The sequence below is a fragment of the Pangasianodon hypophthalmus genome, chromosome 23 (genome assembly GCF_027358585.1).
Source record: "Pangasianodon hypophthalmus isolate fPanHyp1 chromosome 23, fPanHyp1.pri, whole genome shotgun sequence".
NCBI classification, from domain to species: Eukaryota; Metazoa; Chordata; class Actinopteri; order Siluriformes; family Pangasiidae; genus Pangasianodon; species Pangasianodon hypophthalmus.
In genome coordinates, this window is record NC_069732.1 from 507,546 (window position 1) to 521,798 (window position 14,253).

The following is a 14,253-nucleotide window of genomic DNA, read 5'->3' on the forward strand; positions in this document are numbered from 1 at the left end:
ACTCTTTCTCTGTCGATCTACACATGCTACTTCTGAGATGCCAGTGATCCTGACCCCTTCTGCTCCCCAGACCTGCCTGACACATACTTTTTCTGTAAACCAGCTCAGTGCTACAGTGGAAGTGTGTAGTTTCAGAGAGAGTTCATGTTGGCTTTGGGCAGCTGAGTTAACCACAATGATTAATGTGTAATTCAATCTGAGAGGATTATTTCAGCAGCACCACGTCCTCACAGGAGACTGGGCCTCACTGTACGTGTAAATATTTTTGTGGCTAAAGTAAACTTTGTTTAAGGTCCAGTAATGCTGATTTTCTTCATACTCATGTGCGTATGTTGCTAATGAAAGCCAATCACCTGTAAAGTGCAAAGCATGTTCATGTCAATGCTCATTTACATTAAGTGAAGCCCACAAAACGCCATAAAAGGTCAAACTCACAGAAAGCTTGAAATGAGGACAAAACTTGGTACCCAGGTGATGGTGGACACCTAGCACACTTCACCTTCTCGTTCATTTCATCCTCTCACACATTTCACCTGATCCATAACTGCCACTCAGTCCACTACCTGAAGCATTGTGATTTGCATAGTTTTAGCATATTTTTATTTTCCCTGATCTGAGAAAATGCCATCATATATGTATGCAGTCAAAAAGATTTCTTATATTACAAATAAAGTTTAAATCGGCGTGAGTTTTGTTTTGACTCAGTTTTTATGTTCACCTTTATGTTGTCACTGAATGTAGATGTAAACATCAGGGTTTCTGTAGTTGACCTTCTATAACCTTGTGTCTGAATGGAATATTTCTTTATTTTCTACAGTATTGCAATGTTTTACCACTTTAGATTATTTACAGGCCAAGGAAACAGCAATTATCATCAATTATAATTCTTCACAAATGTGCTTTAAGTTCTATCTTGAATTTATTCTCTACTGGTAAGGTAAGTCTCTGACTTTGTGTACTATCTACTTGACTCAGTTGGATCTAGATTCTTGCCACTAGAATTGTTGAATTGTTGTATTGTTGATTCTGTTGTGGTGTTTGGAAGTGTCTGTTAGTCTATGCTAATTAGTTTTCTCAGGTGACTAATCAAGAGTAGTTTCAGTCTTCCTTAAGGTGTGAATTGTGGGCAGGGCCTACTAAGATATTTTGAAGGTGTATCTAGCTCAATATTCAGTGTGCTTTAAGTTCTATCTTGAATTTATTCTCTACTGGTAAGGTAAGTCTCTGACTTTGTGTACTATCTACTTGACTCAGTTGGATCTAGATTCTTGCCACTAGAATTGTTGTATTGTTGAATTGTTGTATTGTTGATTCTGTTGTGGTGTTTGGAAGTGTCTGTTAGTCTGTGCTAATTAGTTCTCTCATGTGACTAATCAAGAGTAGTTTCAATCTTCCTTAAGGTGTGAATTGTGGGCAGGGCCTACTAAGATATATTGAAGGTATTAGCGTCTGTTTGCAACAGTTAGACACACACTTTCTAAATTTATCAACTCTAATGGTGTATGTTTTGTTTAGTTAAGTACTGCACATTCCCCCTCAATCTTTATTTTTATCTTCACTAAGCCACAGACATGTGCCTCAAACCAATCTCTGTTGTTGCCTCTCACAGACCCAGAAGCTTTTATGCACAAGCCAGAGGCCGCAGTACTAGTAACCTCATCTACCCTCCTCTGTTGTCTCAATCTCAAACAGTGGTGGTAGGTGGGCTCTGGAACTGCCAGTCTGCTGTAAAGAAAGCTGATTTCATCTCAGCTTTCGCTTCCCATTACTCTTTTGACTTTTTGGCACTAACTGAGACCTGGATCTCTCCACAGAACTCAGCTACACCAGCTGCCTTATCCTCTGCTTATGCTTTCTCGCACACTCCACGAGAAGCTGGCAGGGGTGGTGGTACAGGTTTGCTGTTGTCTCGGAGATGGTGCTTCACACCAGTCTCCCTTTCTCATCTCAACATCTCATCCTTTGAATTCCATGTAGTTACAGTTACGTCTCCAGTCAACCTTCTCATCGTTGTCATCTACTGACCTCCTGGTCCCCTCGGGGTCTTTCTTGAAGAAATGGACATGCTTCTCAGTCTTTTCTCTACTCACACCCCTCTTACTGTCCTTGGAGACTTCAACCTCCCTGCTGACAAGCTCCAGTCCTCTTGCCTTCTCCCTCTTCTCCATTCCTTTTCCTTAACTTTCAACAGCTGTCCTCCTACACATAAAGGAGGTAACACCCTGGACCTTGTCTTCAGTCGTCCCTTTCCTACTTCAGACATCTATGCTACCCCTCTCCACATCTCTGACCATCTCTTGGTATCCTTCACCATCACCCTCCCTGTCCTGCCTAAAACCATCAGCCATCTATATTTCTCTCCCACTCGTAAAAACCTTCACTCTATCTCCCCTTCCTCCTTAGCTTCCTGCACTCTATCATCCCTTCCTGTCCCTGACTCCTTTTCCTCCCTACCATTAGAGCTTGCCACTGACACTTTCCTCTCCTCACTTTCCTCATCCTTGGACCTCCTCTGTCCTCTAACCTCTAAACCCAGGAAGATTTCCAGCCCTGCTCCTTGGCTATCAGATGTGCTGCGCAGTAATCGGAGAGAATTAAGAACAGCAGAGAGGAAGTGGAAGAAATCGCAACTCGACACAGATCTGGTCTCCTATCGTGCTCTCCTGTCCAAATTTTCATCTGAAGTGACTTCTGCTAAGACTGCCTTCTACAAGGAAAAGCTGGAATCCTCTGCACAAGATCCTCGCAAGCTCCACAACATCTTTTCTTCACTGCTCAACCCTCCAGCTCCTCCTGCTCCATCCTCTCTGACTGCTGAAGACTTTGCCACTTTTTATGATGAGAAGATTGGAAAAATCTGTCAGACATTCACTTCTACTCCTGCTCCTACACTACACACTGAGGATTCTCCTTCTCATTCGCTGACACAGTTTTCTAAACTAACAACAGAAGAGATCCTGCAAATCATCTTATCCTGCAATCCTACCACCTGCCCATTGGATCCAATCCCTTCGACAATGCTCCAGACCATCTCTCAAGACCTCCTCCCCACATTGGTGTCTCTGTCTCTGATCCAATCCTAGACCTCGTCTCAATAACTGAGATATTTAATTCAGTTTTATCCAAACACTCACTGTCACAAAGCAGCAAAGAGACCATTCAGTGCTTTATAAATCATTAGTAGAATTTTATAATGAATATGAAGTTTTATTAGGAGCCAGTGCAGTGTGGATAAGATAGGGGAAATATGGTCATATCTTCTGGCTCTAATAAAAGAATCTGGCTGCTGCATTATGCACTACCTGGAGCTTGTTTATGCACAAAGAAGCAACATTTTCTAAATGATGTAATGAGAATATATTACTTAGTTTAGCAATGTTTCAGAGATGAAACAAAAATAAATCAGCACCCACCAACCTTAAAGAACTTATCACACCCCACTAGACACAATGCTCCCTTCCAGCCATTTTTATGGTTCTACTAGAATAATTGTATGCAAATATTAGTGGCTTGCAAAAGAAGTAAACTCCCGGTTGACAAATTTATCACATTTGTTTGAATAACAAATAGTATTTCAAAGAAAATCAAACACTGAAAAATACTGCTTGCATAAGTGTTTAACCCAAAATCTTTTGCATGGAGGAATCTTTTGAACTTCGCCAGTGAAGATTGCATTTGTTGTTAAAAAGGATAAATCAACATGAAGACCAAAGAGCTGTCTAACAGTCAGTACACACTCTCCACAAATGTTCGTCATGGCTGATGGAAAGATTCTCCTAGCCAGAGACAAGAGGTCCATCAGCTATGACTGTAAGGTAGCAGGCTTGGACTTTCTTACTGCCGTTGGGGCCATCCTGGATGTCGGACATTGCCGCTATGGCCTGAAGACATCCAGGGGACACATACGATCCATTCCTTCTATCCCAGGTAACCCCCGGGCTCAACTACAACAGCAGACTCTCTCATTCACCAGCCCGTCATCGTGAACCTCTACTATGACTTACCACCCACCCTCTGTACCCGGGGATAACTTCCAACTTCTCCAGTGTGGGAGTCTGACAACCAGGATGAGCTATCGAGGTGTTCTTTTGGTGATGTGCTTTGTTTTTTTTGTGCCAAACATATCCTTGGTATTATGGCCAAAAAGTTCAACTTTGAACTCATCAGACCATAGCATACTGTAACAAACGTCAAAGACGGGCAAGGAGGAGGCGGGAACCGAGTGAACTCAAACTTTAATCATAAACAGAATGTAAAACACAAATGTAAGGCAAACATAAAACACGCGTGCATCTCTGTCCCTCCCTTGGCGTCTCCAACTGCTCCTTTATCCCTCTCTCCCACTGATTAGCCAACTCAGTGCCAGGCATCCATCCTCACAGCCTGGCCCCTCCGTCCTCCTCCACACACATACTATTCCACATTGTTTTGGGAGATTGGATGGCATTTTTTGTTTAAAAGAAGGCTTCGGTCTTGCTATCCTACCCCATTGTCCAGACAAATAAAGAATTCAGGAGATTGTTGTCACATTTAGGGAGCAACCAGTACTTGCCAGAAATTGTTGCAATTATTTTAATGTTGCTGTAGGCCTCTTGGCAGCCTCCCTGACCAATTTTCCCCCTGGTATTCTCATCAATTTTAGAGTCCGGTTCTTAGTAATGTCTCTGTCATGCCATAATATCTCCACATGTACACTGTGTGCAATTATTAGGCAAGTGAGTATTTTGACCATATCATCATTTTATCCATAATTTCCAACTCCAAACTGTATAAACTTGAATGCTTATTGGAATTAATGCAATTGAAATATCTAAGATATTGGGGCGTGATCACAGAACCATCAAACGTTTTGTAGCAAATAGTCAACAAGGTCGCAAGAAATGTGTCGAGAAGAAAAGACGCAAGTTAACCACCAAAGATTTGAGAAGAATTAAACATGAAGCTACCAGGAACCCATTATCCTCCAGTGCTGCAACCTACCTGGAGTGTCAAGAAGTATGAGGTGTTCAGTTCTCAGAGACATGGCCAAGGTAAGAAAAGTTGAAACCCGACCACCTCTGAATAAGACACATAAGTTGAAACGTCAAGAATGGGCCAAGAAATATCTGAAGACAGATTTTTCGAAGGTTTTGTGGACTGATGAGATGAGAGTGACTCTTGACGGACCAGATGGATGGGCACGTGGTTGGATCAGTAACGGACACAGAGCTCCGCTTCGACTCAGATGCCAACAAGGTGGAGGTGGGGTACTGGTATGGGCAGGTATTATTAAAGATGAACTAGTTGGACCTTTTCGGGTTGAAAATGGACTCAAAATCAACTCTCAGACCTACTGCCAATTTTTAGAAAACACTTTCTTCAAGCAGTGGTACAGGAAAAAGTCTGCATCTTTCAAGAAGACTTTGATTTTTATGCAAGACAACGCTCCATCACGTGCATCAAAGTACTCCACTGCGTTGCTGGCCAGTAAAGGCCTTAAAGATGAAAAACTAATGACATGGCCCCCTTCTTCACCTGACTTAAACCCTATTGAGAACTTTTGGGCCCTTCTTAAGCAGGAAATTTATAGTGAAGGTAAACAGTACACCTCTCTGAACAGTGTCTGGGAGGCTGTGGTTGCGGCTGCACAAAAAGTTGATTCTGAGCAGATCAAGAAACTGACTGACTCTGTGAATGGAAGGCTTGTGACTGTTATTGAAAAGAAGGGTGGCTATATTGGTCACTGAGGTTTTCCTTTTGAAATTTCAGAAATGTTTATTTGTAAATTTTGAGTTTGTTTATTATTCTCACTTTGACAGGTGAAAATAAACAAGTGAGATGGGTAAATCTTTGTTTGTCATTTAGTTGCATAATAATTCTGCGCACTAATAGTTGCCTAATACTGGTGTACATGTAGATATTCTCTTAAGAAAGCCAAAACTTCACTTTTACTACTTACATGTTCAGGTTTGAGGGTTTGTTAACATTTTGGATTGACCAAGAGCACTGTAGTTGTACAATAACAAAATTTATCCTCTAAAATACAACTTGCCTAATAATTGTGCACACAGTGTAGATTATTGTCTTTACACTGTTCCATGGTATATCCAATCCCTTGGAAATATTTTTGTAACTCTCTCCTGATTAATATTTTTCAACAGGGAGATCTCGTATCCATTTCTAAGCCCCTTGTAGCCCATGGCTTTTCCAGTTGGATGTTACCAAGATGTCAGGAAAATCCTGTCACGCTCCGCTTGTTCTGTCCTTCGGATTTTACGGACTTCCTGGTTCCTGACATCATCATGACTGTGACTTGTCATTAAGCTTCATTAAAATGCTTAAACTTTAACCTGCTTCCTCACTCTGCATCTGGGTCAATTTCCCCACACCCCCACCTGACAAATCCTATACAAACAGCTGTACTTTTTTGGGGAATAATCACTCAATTTAATTGATGGCAGGTGTATACTAATTAGTATTTAGCGTGAGTTTGAAGGCGATTAATAATCCAATTTATACCTCAATCAGAACAGAAAATAGTCATGTGTACTCTATTTACTGAATCGGACTTGAGTAAAAAAATTGAGGCCAGTGAAATTTCTATCCGATTTAACGAGGTGGGTTAATGTCTTTTACTAAGCCATGTGAACATTTGTCCCATTACTTTTACTATCAGAATCTGTGTGTGTGTGCATTCTGCACATGTGTGTGAGTCACAGTGCACTCCACCAAACACAATTCATGTTCTATGTTGTTCATTTAAATATGAATAATTGCAAGGGTAGATTAGTAATGGGATGTGCATGAAACTAATATTTGGAAGAAGATGAAGGAAAAGGATGTGAATTGACCTAAAGTTAAAGGAATTAATTTATCAACTTCCAGAATTAATATATTTCTGTAAAGCTGCTTTGTGACAATGTCCATTGTTAAAAGGGCTATACAAATAAAATTAATTAAAATTGAATTAAAGTTCAGGTCTTCTTCTGAAAAGGAACTTAATGTGACCCTCAGATAAGAAAAGGAGGAACTGGCATGAATTCACACATTTCATAAGTGCGCAAGTGCTTTCTAATGATGAATTAGCCTTATAAAGATGATAACCTAAGATTATCTACAGTCATTATGTTTGAGTGTGTTTATTCTCACAACATTGCAACATCTGTCAAGTTTTTAGTGACTGTACAACCATAAGAACCTTTGGCACAGAAGGGAGTGTGCTGGAGATGGGCAGAAGCTGGGCCAAGTGGGGATCTCCATGGTGTATCAGCCATCTTGGGAATAAGATCCCAAGATACATAAACTCCTCCAGCAAGAGTAAGGTCTCTCCCCTCACCTGAATGGAACATCCCGTACTATTCCTGGAGAGAATTGCTAGCTACATTTTTCCCCACTTCGCTAGCTAGCAAGTTCTTATAAATCAGTCAACTGGCACAGCTGCTAATGAACACAGCACCGATAAAACTGGCTGGCTAGCATTAGCAACAATCAGGCTATGTGCAAGTTGTGATAAAGTGTAATTTACTTTTTGTATATATGAGGAGCGATATTATAACCACAGATATGCAGTTTGTTTATAAGAATTTCCAGTTATCATCTAGCTATACACACAAATGCATTGTCTCACTCTCTCCAAATGTGCATTCTAATCCAAACATGTTTGCTACACACCTGGAAATAAACCCATTTAAACATTAGCATGAAGAAGAATCTAAGATGGAGTGCTGCTACAGTTGCCACCCATCCCTTTGTAATACAGGATTTTCCTGTATTGAACAATATAATACTGTGTCCTTTACTAAGTCCATAAGGCACCTGATTTGTCCCATATTCTTGTACACATCATTTGATACATACACACTGTCTTCACAGTGGTGAGAAAAACATAATAGTGAAAAAAAAATCAAACCGTTTTCACAAGAAATAGTAGAGAAGCTCATAATCAGTGTAACAAGCCAGAGAATGACGGGCGGGTGCAGGTGTGAATGTGAGACATAATAGGGTCAGTCTTGTCCCTGACAATTAATACAAATCAAACTGAACTTTGTAAAATATCTTTGCAAAACACCTTTGTAAAATGTTTTGGCAAATTCTCACATGGAATAGCCTTAATTTTTCAAAACAACAAGAAAGCTCTTTCTTCTTCTTCTTCTTCTTCTTCTTCTTATTATTATTATTATTATGTTTTAAACTGTTAGAAATTATGAGGTTTTTTATATTTCTGCTGAAATGCCGACAATAAGAAGTAAGGTCTTCTTCTGAAAAGGAACTTAATGTGACTCTCAGATAAGAAAAGGAGGAACTGGCATGAATTCACACATTTCATAAGTGCGCAAGTGCTTTCTAATGATGAATTAGCCTTTTAAAAGATGATAACCTAAGATTATCTACAGTCATTATGTTTGAGTGTGTTTATTCTCACAACATTGCAACATCTGTCAAGTTTTTAGTGACTGTATAACCATAAGGACCTTTGGCACAGAAGGGGGTGTGCTGGAGATGGGCAGAAGCTGGGCCAAGTGGGGATCTCCATGGTGTATCAGCCATCTTGGGAATAAGATCCCAAGATACATAAACTCCTCCAGCAAGAGTAAGGTCTCTCCCCTCACCTGAATGGAACATCCTGTACTATTCCTGGAGAGACCAATGGTCTCAAACTTGAAGGTGCTGATTTTCATCCCAGCTGCTTCACACTCAGCAGTGAAATGGACGAGTGTCTCGGAGGTCCAGTTCGGATTGTGCCGAGAGGAACCTTTCATTTGTAAATAATAGGGACGTTACGTCTGGCCTCCAACGCTGGACACCGCTCCATCACTGACTGTCACCTTTCTTCACCTGAGTTTCCAGAACACAAGTTGGATGATGTAATCATAAAATCAGTCATTGACCTTTGACCCAAGGTTCTCCGGTACCAAGTACACAGTTTCAGATCCTCCCAATCACATCTATTCAAGTAAATAGCGTGAATGAAAATCTTATCACACTGTTCCATGGAAAATTCTTTTGTTTTTTCTTTTAAAATAACACAGGGATCAAGAAGCCCAGTGAGTGTATACTGGATGTTAAAAACTGGATGCCAAGAAATTTTTATCAGCTAAATTAAAATAAAAATAGAGGTCATTTTATTCGGTGCCCCCCAAATCAACTAACAGATTTTTGGGGGAACTTGGGCTCTCTTACACCACACAAAAACCTTGGGTAATTTTTGACCAAGAGGTAAAATTTTAAAAGCAAATTAATATAGTTCTTAAAAGCAGCTTCTTTTAGCTCAGAAAAATAACCAAAATCAAGCCATTTCTTTCCTTCCATGACCTAAATATTGTTGCTCATGCTTTTATTTCATTATGTCTGGACTACTGTAATGTCTTAGGATCAGCCAGTCATCTGCTGCACATCTGTAACTAATTCAAAATGCTGTAGCTACTTTAGGGTTACAAGGAAGCGGGATCAAATTACCCCAATGTTAGCTTCCCTTCATTGGCTTTCTTTTAATTTTAGGTTCAGTAAATGGGCACCCACAACAGCTGAGAAGGTTGAGACCTGGTGATTACACTGGCCAATTCATTACAGACAGAATTCCAGTTGACTGCTTCTTCCATAAATAGGTTTTGCATAATTTGGAGCAGTGCTTTGGGTCATTGTCCTGTTGTGGGATGAAACTGGCTCCAGTCAATTGCAGTCCACAGGCTATGGGATGAAGTTGCAAACTGGAGTGATAACCTTTCTTGTTTAAGATTCCTTTCACCCTGTACAAATTTCACCTTTACCAGCACCAAAGCACCCCCAGACCATAACGTCCTCCACCATGTTTGAAAGATGGCATCAAGCACTCCTCCTCCAGCATCTATTCATTTGTTCTGTGCCTTAAAAATGTTCTTCTCTGTGATCCAAACACCTCAAACCAAGATTGGCCCATCCACATTTTTTCCAAACATTCATTTGTGTTCTTTTGCCCATTTTAACATTTTCCATTTACTGGCCAGTTGCAGATACGGATTTTTCTTTGAAACTCTGCCTAGAAGGCCAGGATCTCTGAGTCGCCTCTTTATCCTCCTCCACAGTGCACTGGGGCCTCCCACTTCTTTTTCTATCCTGGTTAGAACCAGTTTGCACTGTTCTGTGAAGGGAGTAGTACACACCTTTGTAGAATATCTTGGCAATTTCTCACATGGAATAGCCTCCATTTCACAAAACAACAATAGACTGATGAGTTTATGAAAAAAGCTCTTTCTTTCTGACCATTTTGAGACCATAATCAAACCCACAAATACTGATGCTCCAGATATTCAAGTAGCCAGAAGAAGGCCAGTTTATTGTTTCCTTAAACAATTATCTAACACAATGTGCCATTGGAACACTGGAGTGGTGGTGAAAAATGGCATTTTTATGCCTATGTAGATACTGTATTCCATTAACAATCAGCTGTTTACAGCTATAACAGTCATTTACAACATTAACAATGCCTAGACTATATTTATGATCAATCGAATGTTATTTTAATTGAAAAAATAGTGATTTTCTTTCAAAAACAAGTCAATTTCTAAGTGACTCCAAACTTTTAAATGGTAGTGTAAGAGATCTAATATTCAATCCACAGAAGCAAAAGTTTGCTTATTCAAGGTCTGGTGACGCCATTCCTTCCGTTTGGGCAGCTGTGCGCCCTGTCGCATCTCTTCCACGTCATCAGAGCACTGATACTCTGTGGATTAGTAACACTGGAGATACTGCAACAGCGCCACACATGGAGCCAGACAGAAAACGTGGAGTGGATTTCAGCCTAATTCGGCCAGTACGTAGATTCACTGTTTCATCCAAAATTAAAATTGAACTGTTTAATACACAGTCCCTCACAAACAAATCCTGCTTCATACATGATCATATTTGGGACAAACAGTTGGACATAATGTGCCTCACAGAAACCTGGCATCAAATAGATGTTTTTTTCTGTTTTAAATGAGACCTGTCCTCCTGGCTACTGTTATTTCCAAAAAGCTCATAGCACTGGCCGTGGTGGTGGCCTGGCTGTCATCTACCGCAGTCACCTGGATTTGTCCCCTCTGGCCCTCCCTGAGCTGTCTTCCTTTGAATGTTTGGCATTTAATTGTAAGCCCCCTTTAATTGTAAGCCCCTTTTCACAATGACATTACTATTAATCTACCGGCCACCCAAACTAAATGCATGCTTCATCTCAGAGTTATACAATTTTCTTTTAACTTTCTGCGCAACATCTTCCAATATTATAATACTTGGAGAGTTTAACATTCATGTCAACAATTCTTGCCATCTTGCTACAAAATTCTTGCAGTTATTGGATTGCGTAAACCTCAAACAATATGTTGATGTTCCTACACACACTAAGGGGAACATTCTTGATTTGGTCATTACTGAGTCTCCCCTTTTAAATGCACCATTTGTGTATGATCTGGGTGTATCTGACCATAAGGTCATCTCCATGGAGCTACCTTTTCTGTCTTCCCACATCAAGCCCAAACGTGAAATACGTTTCAGAAATCTGAAAAACATTAACACAGAAAACTTGACCTTAAGCCTTCAACATCTTCATTCTGTAAATGTCTCATCGGTCACTGAATCTGTGGAATCTTATAATAAAACACTGAGCAGTATTTTGGATCTTCATGCACCCATCAAGGTTAGGACAATTGCGTTTTCTCGCTCAGCTCCCTGGTTCACAAGTGACCTGCGGAAAATGAAAGCAGCTGGACGTGCCATTGAGCGGCGGTATAATGCTTCTGGACTTACTGTTCACAAGCTGGCCTATCGGGACCACCAAAAAGCTTATTTGAAGTCCATCAAAGAAGCACAGTCACAGTACTATTCAAATATTATTCAAAATAGTTTTGGCAATTCCAAACAGTTGTTCTCCACCATAAATCATCTCCTTAAACCTCAAATTGCTCCACTCACAGGAGCTATAGAAGAACAATGCAATGATTTTATGACCTTTTTTAAAACCAAAATTGCCAAAATTCGCTCCTCTTTTTTATGTTCCCTCCTCCTCGTCTTCCCCAACTGCTGACCCGCAGTCTGGTATTTTGAGGCTGCTCTGCTGCTTCCCAGAAGTTACTCAACATGAGGTCGAAGACACCACAGGGGAGATCCTCCACCTGTGCCCTCGATCCCTTTCCTACACCTCGGGTGAAATCAAATATTTCTGCCATCAGTCCCCTTATCACCATGATAATAAACCAATCCCTTCAGGCTGGCCATGTACCGTCTGCCTTGAAAACGGCCATAGTCAGACCACTACTTAAGAAACCCACACTTGATCCTCAAATCTTTGCTAACTATAGGCCCATAGCCAACTTGCCATTTCTCTCTAAGGTTCTAGAGAAAGTAGTTGCCAGCCACCTACAGGGCCACCTCAAACACAACAACTTTTTTGAAAAGTTTCAGTCTGGTTTCCGTTCCGCACAGAAACAGCCTTAGTGAGAGTCACAAATGACCTGCTGATGACAGCTGATGCTGGTTCACCATCTCATGAAAACTGATACTCACTCATCATTATCATCGTCAGCATCATCATCTACAACTTTACCTACACTCACTGCTTGTCTGGAGGAGATAAGGGCGTGGATGAATCATAACTTTCTCCAGCTGAACAGCTCAAAAACAGAAGCCATCCTCATTGGTTCCCCTCATCAGATCAGAACATCTACATAACTTGCATTACATTATCTGGCCAGGACATTCCTGTATCACCATTAGTCACCAATCTCGGAGTTAGGTTTGACCCTCATTTAACCTTTGAGGCTCACATTAAACATCTCTGCAAAACATCATTTCATCACCTCAGGAATATAGCCAGACCTCGTCCTACACTCACCCTACATGATGCTGAGAAACTCGTCCACGCCTTTGTCTCCTCCAGACTGGACTACTGCAACTCTCTTCTCATCGGGATCCCTAGCAAGAGCATCCAGAAACTCCAGCACATACAGAATAGTGCCGCTAGGATCCTGATGAGGGTGCGTAAATACGAACATATCACACCAATTCTTCAATCATTACACTGGCTTCCCATTTCTGCCAGGATTGAATACAAAGTCTCCCTCCTCACACATGGCAACGCCCCCACTTACCTTAAAGAACTCCTCACCCCACAGATTTCAGCACATTCCCTCCGCTCCACAAACACTCATCGTCTCCTCCCCCCCTAGGACTAAGACCCGCACCATTGGAGATCGAGCCTTTTGCGCCGCTGCTCCTCGCCTGTGGAACGCCCTCCCTGAACATCTGAGGGCTCCACAAACGACTGATGGTTTTAAAAGGGGTCTAAAAATGTACCTTTTTAAAAAGTGTTTTAATGTTTAATGTTTAAACTTCTGTGTTAATCTCAGTTGGCAGCTGGTTTTAATTGCTTTATATTATTATGACTCTTTTTGTAGCACTTAGATTTTCTTTAAAATGTAAAGTGCTTTATAAATAAAATGTATTATTATTATTATTATTAATATTCAACAGTCCTAGCTTCAGATCAAAGGTGCTGGCTGTGCATTTGTTGTGATCTCATTTTATGTTAATTATGTTAAAAAAAAAAAAAAACTTTCTGAGTTTTTCAAGTTTTGTTTAGCTCGGGGAACAGACAGAGTCTCAATATGTTGGAACCTGAGTGACGACTCAGTGCAGCTAGCAGACGCTCGGTTTAGCCTGCTTGTCTGCTCTCTGGCCTTGGCTCTGGATTGTCACTGATTAACTAGGCCTGTTCTGAGACTATGTGCTATGCTGCAGGAAATAAAAGAAAAACAGAGATTATAATGTCACAGTGAAATTACAAACCCAAAATTAAAATATTAAATGTTGTGAAATAATAATAATAATAATAATTATTATTATTAGTAGTAGTAGTAGTATTGTTGTTGTTGTTGTTGTTGTCATTATTACTACTACTACTACTAATAATAATAATAATAATAAATGTTTTAAACTGTTAGAAATTATGAATTTGTTTTATATTTCTACTGAAATGCTGACAATAAGAAATAACGTCTTCTTCTGGAAAGACCTCAATGTGACCTTCAGATAAGAAAAGGAGGAAGTGGCATGAATTCACACATTTTATTCTCTCACACACTTCGGTCTCTCTGACTGTTAACCACAATGATTAATGTGTAATTCATTTTGAGAGGATTATTTCAGCAGCACCACGTCCTCACAGGAGACGGGGCCTCACTCTGTGTAAATATTTTTGTGGCCAAAGTAAAGCTTTGTTTCAGTTTCAATAACGCTGATTTTCTTCTCGTCCATGTGCGTATG

At 40.4% G+C, this 14,253-nt stretch overlaps 1 pseudogene; it reads left to right on the forward strand.

Moving 5' to 3' along the window:
- The first annotated feature begins 1,486 nt into the window (after positions 1–1,486).
- On the forward strand, positions 1,487–13,157 carry LOC117595859 (uncharacterized; annotated as a pseudogene).
- The last annotated feature ends 1,096 nt before the right edge of the window (positions 13,158–14,253 follow it).